At 27.5% G+C, this 5834-nt stretch overlaps 1 protein-coding gene across 1 annotated transcript in view; it reads left to right on the forward strand.

Annotated features, from left to right (window-relative positions):
• Positions 1–913: 913 nt before the first annotated feature.
• The window catches only part of LOC106681656 (ATP-binding cassette sub-family G member 5), a 116127-nt gene continuing 111206 nt past the window's right edge, over positions 914–5834 (forward strand). Inside the window, exon 1 of the mRNA XM_067048679.1 lies at positions 914–1207. The gene's annotated coding sequence lies outside the window, so the exon portion shown is untranslated. The remainder of the gene's footprint in view (positions 1208–5834) is intronic.

The raw sequence follows: 5834 nt of genomic DNA on the forward strand, positions 1-5834 counted from the left end.
TTTTGCATTAACGTTAAATAAATACAAACATTTATAAACCACTCCTGTAGAGCCACCATTACTGAAAATTATTATTATAAGTAAATCGAAAATAAATATTTACAAGTATGTAAAACAAATTACTTCTGCTTTAAACCCTACATATTAATTTTATATTCATAAAAAAAAAAAAAGATAACTAATAAATTTAACATAAAAATTATTTAATATGGTGTTTACAAGTTAGTTGAGAGTATTATAACTAAACTTGCAAATAAAAGAATTTATATTAAATAAAATGGTTGGCAAATGTAAGCTAATTGGAAATACTATATTAACCATGCAACTTTTTTAGTAATTTATGTAAGGCTGTGAATTTAAAAGCAAAATTATTCTCAATAAAGGCTAGATTGCCCGTAGCGTAGGATAATTGAAATGAATATTGCCTTAATGAATATATTTTATTATAAATGATTATTAAATTAAATTATTCTTAATAATTTTAATGATTAAAAAATAAACATAAACTTAATATATTTATAATGAAATGTATAAAACAAATAGATAATTAAAATATTAGGTTGTGTATATTTTTTAAATATTATTATAATCATTATTGAGAGCACATTAAACTTAGTTAATGTGAACTATTAAAAATATTAAATGTATCGCAGCAAATAAATTACATAATTCGCTAGAAAACGTGACCTGTTAGTAGAAACTAGCGGAGACTTTAACGGTCGGTAAGAGTGTAAGATTTCTCAAAAGACATTGCGATGTCCTTATAGACCCCGAAGACAGGAGCGCAGGCGAGCGCTACCTGGTGGTAGACCTGGAGAACTATGAGGAGAGGATACTGTTGCTCTGTAGCAGCAGACCGAGAAGACTATCAGCAGGTGTGTCATATGAAGCAGAACACGTCACGGTCCCAGGCGCCCCACCTCTGATAGTCGGCTGTATTATCAGTCATTCAGTACCTCCGGGGCTGTCCTTCGTCGGGGAACCTCCAAGAACATCTGCAGTGACCTCTATCTCTGGGGGATATCCGACTAGTTGCGGTGTAGTATGAGGCAGAGCCGTAGTGTTTGATCTCCCATAGACCGTCCTGTTTGACTCTTGTAGTCTATTGACGTAATGTGCATCGGAAATTTGTGTCAGTGGTATCTCGGCTGAGCTGTCCACTTTGATAACATGCTTCACGATAAGTAGCATCTGATCCAACATTGAGGTAAGTTTCAATATTAGTATTTAGTTTGTTCGATTTTTTTTTTTTCTCGCACTAATGACACTTGCTATAAAAAGAACTTATAACTAACAACTAATTAAATAAGACTTATAAGACAATCTTATTTATTTTTTATCTTCATTCAAATTATAATGTGATAATGAAACCTTCATTAAGTAAACTAAAATACCATGGTATCATCAAGCTCTTTTATGGATTTAACCATCAAATTTAAACAATTAAATTATTTTTAAAAATGCTTACTTCATTATTCAGATCAGCAATCAAATTGCTTGTATTAATAATCAAATAAAACTTTTTTTTTTTGTTTAAATCATCAATAAAGAAATTACTATGGTGTCATAAAGCTCTTTTCATGGATTTAACCATTGAATTTAATAATTAAAATATGAACAAAAAAGCTTGCTTCTTGAACACATATTAATTAGATTAGCAATCTAACTACTTGTATTGGCTCTCACAATTTTTTTTTCTTATTTAATTACTGCTTTTAATTTTATCATTCAAAATTAAGGATGATGATAAAATCATCAACAGGAAAGCCACAAAGAAATCATCAAGCTTCTTTCATGGACTAAATCATCTAATTTAAACCATTAAATTATTTTTAAAGAAATGATTACTCAAAATCAACTACCTAACTGCTTGTATTGACAACTAAATAAAACTTTTTTCTTGGTTTTCTGTTTTTTTATCACATCATTCGAACTATTATGGTATCATATAAAATCATTTTCATGGATTTAACCACCAAATTTCAGTGTTTATTACTTCATTAACACCCATTAAGAAGATCAGCAGCCTATCTGTTTCTATTAACCACCAAATAATTTTTTGTTCTTATACTGCTTTTAATTTCTATATTAAAATTTTAGTGTAATGAAAGCTTTAATAAGAAAACTTCTAAGGTGTATCAACAAGGTCTTTTTATGCATTCAACCATTAAAATATTTAAAAAATAAATAATATGCTTATTTTATTCAGACTCATTAATCAGACCAACAACCTAATTATCATGTGTTATTGTATTAACTATCATGTATTCGTGTTTTTTAAAATCTTTAAATGTAAATAACTGCTACATTATTAATTTAAAAGTCCCACTAAAACATTTTGCACTGCAGACCGATGAACTCATGACTCATCCTCTAGGTCCTATCTATCATTGGGCCAAAAAAAGATACAGGCTCTATTCATCATTTAGGTTCAAGTAAACAATGTTCAACTTTTATCAAAATCATTATTTTGAAGAAGAAAAAAAATTAATACCTTTAAAAAAGTTAAAGACTCCTGGATAAAAATTGATTATGTGAATAAATTTGAGGGAGATAAAGATTTTTATTGAAAAATAATACAAACTTCCACATTTAAGTGTAATTTGGTGGTAAATGTACATTCGTATCATAAATATATATTCATAGTATTCATTCATAACCATAAATATAAAGAAAAAATGAATAATAATAAATGTAAACAAATAAGAACTAAAAAAAGATTTTTAATTAAAGAGCACAGATATTTAAAGTTTTTATGATAGTTCAATAAATTTACCTATAGTAAGCTTGTCAATTTTTAAACTGCATTATTTATTATATATTTTTTTGTAAAAAAATTATATAATTACCTACTTTGTGTACTAGGTAGGGATTTTCAATAATAATCTTTTAACAGTTAAACATATAACAAAGAATTCATCATTATATACTTTTTCTTCTTACCCATTGTTTTAATTCTCATTAAGATTGATGAAGAAACCAGTGTGTCTCATCTTCAATTAACAAGTGTTTTTTTAAGCATAAAAAAATTGTTATAAGATGTTAATACTTGTGATAAGATTCGTATTACATTTCCTTCGAATTTTATATTAAATGTAAATATTTTATTTAAACTCTATAAGCTTTAAATTTTTAATAATTTTGGTCTGAATCATTCGTTATCGTACTATTAGTTATCTTTGTAATGTAATATCGAGTTATAGTTGAATTTTTTTTATACTTATTTAACAAGGAGATATTAAAAGAAACAAAAACGGAACTATGACCTGATATAGATTTGTATTACAGATCATGTGGGCTTGAATAGCCTCTAGCATGTATCAGAATTATACACATCCCTCTTCAAAAAAACGATGACCATCACACACGCAAAGGAAGTATTAATTGCTCCGAAGTAATCTAAAAAAGAAAATAGTAGAATCATTTAATTATCTTTTTTTTATATCTAAGAATGACCTCATTTCTTAAAAAAAATCTAAGTTTTTTTTACTCGATTTATTTAGTTTAATATGCATTGATGCTTAGAAGATATCGATTATTTTACAATCTAGTAGTTTAATTCGTCGAATTAAGCGCTTCCGAGACAGAAAAGGTTTGTGAAAGTCAAGCCCAGTTCTGGCCGGCTGAGCAGTGAGAGCATGCTTACTTTTAACATTCTCCAAAAAGGAAAATATTGTCTACCCATCTAAAGTAATTCAAATAAAAGTTTAAAATATTTTATATACGATGCATATCAGTTAAATAAAGGTTAATAAAATAAATAATAGAATAAAAAGCTTTGAGACTTAACTGGATGCAATTTAGTTTATTTAAATAATAAAACCTGTCTGTAAAATGTCATAAGATTATATATAAATGTTAATGTTAAGTATTTACCTATAGCAATATCAGTGGCTCTCTAAACTTCACATCAATAAACTATTTACAATAAAATTTGTAAATAGAGACAAACAATATTAAAGGTTAACTCTTTAGATTAAGTAAAAACGATTCGAATTTTCTAGCTGAATACTAAAAATTATGGAAATGCCACAGACTAAGTTACTACCAAAGTAGCATAAATTAGATCTGGTTAATCTTCTATTTCAAAATTAAAATTTTTATCATCCAGAGTCTTGATCATGTATTTCTTCTTTAGTAGATTGCCGATTATCGAATTTTCATGCTATGTTTATGTTTTATACACGTATGTATATTTATATAACTGCATTTTATCACAAATCAATAAGAATTACGTATGCTGTTTAAATTTTGTTTTCATGCAAAGTATTTTACAAATAAACAAGCATAACATTTCTAATACCGATATTTAAATTTTTAATGGCTTTTTTCGTCGAAGATGGTCTCAAGGTCATTTAAATTTTTATTCAATTTAATTTTTAATGGTTCGGAATTTACTCAGATAACTATAATTAATTTCTGGATTTTTTGTCTATTTATTTATCTTATTGGTCCATTTTAGGATATTAATGAAGGTAAAACTAAATCACATTAATGACAAAAATCGTATGCTGTTATTTTTGCTATTAGCTAGGAAACTGATTACCATTGTTGGTAAAAATGACCTTCATAAAAATCTCATATGGATAACGAGTGTGTGCCAATGCCAATGGCACTCCACAAAGGATGAATAATGATGAAGATCCTTCATCCATGAGGTACTCCAGGATAAAGCAAGTTTGTCTTAAATAGAGTCTATGACCTCTTTTTTTTTTTGGAAAACAGGTCATGTGGGTCCTTCAGCTATTTATGCTTCTATAACAGTATACTACCATCAGTCGGTTTCCTACCAATCCCATCAAAGTTGGGAAAAAAGTATTTTTCAAGTGTGTATCTCGAAGCAATGTAATGATTATTGTACATATTTTATTTATGAAATAAAAACTTTCATATATAAATGAAATGAAGTCAGATTATCCTAAAATATAAAAATAATAGAACTCATTCCAGATGAGTAATGAAAGTTCAATAGGTTTTTTGTGATAAAATATACATGGGTTTGCGTAAAAAAAATCAACTGAAAAAATGTTATTAACAAAATTGACAAGCTTGGCAAATATTAACTGCACGAACCTTGCACATAATTTGACCAATCACTAGAAAGGCACGCGACTCGCCTAGGTCTAATGATATACATGATTTCTTAATAGGCATCTTGGTTCTGTTTTAAGATGAGGTTTTGTCTCTAGTTAGAAGTTCAGCCAAAGCGCTTACATGTATAGATATATAGCAGAAGAAAAATAAAAAATTAGATACAAAATTTTATTCAATGATCATATTTTTTAAAATATTGACCAACATAATATCTGGTGAAAGCCCCTCCTGAAAATCAGGAATTTTCTAAAAACGTTAGTTTTTCTTAAACATCTTCGACAGGCATCGAAAACAAGATAAAAGCGTTAAATTGAAGATACGGTTCTTCCATTAAATACTTTCTTCTGCTTTTCCAAAAAAAGAATTAAAAATGTTGATGTTGGGAAACATTGATATTTAGAGGCGTACATAGATGTACATTTCCCCTTTTTGGGACTTCTCTTGTACCGAATTGTAAATAGCTTTTATTTTAATAAAAACAAGATAAATATTTCTTCTTCGCTATTTCAATCTCTTTACATGCTATGGATAGTTTTAATATTGTTAGTCATGAATGGTTAAAAAGTGGTTTACAAATCTGAAAAATGACTATGCATCCGCAAGTATTTTTTCTCGAGAAAATAAACTAACTGTTTTTATTTATTTTTTTTTTTTTGTATTAATTCTGAACACAGAATTCGTTTAAATTTCATTAATTTTGTTTTATTTATTTTCTCAGATTCGTTTGAAATGAAATAGAA

The sequence above is a fragment of the Halyomorpha halys genome, unplaced genomic scaffold (genome assembly GCF_000696795.3).
Source record: "Halyomorpha halys isolate HHAL.00 unplaced genomic scaffold, Hhal_1.1 Scaffold355.1, whole genome shotgun sequence".
Taxonomy (NCBI): domain Eukaryota; kingdom Metazoa; phylum Arthropoda; class Insecta; order Hemiptera; family Pentatomidae; genus Halyomorpha; species Halyomorpha halys.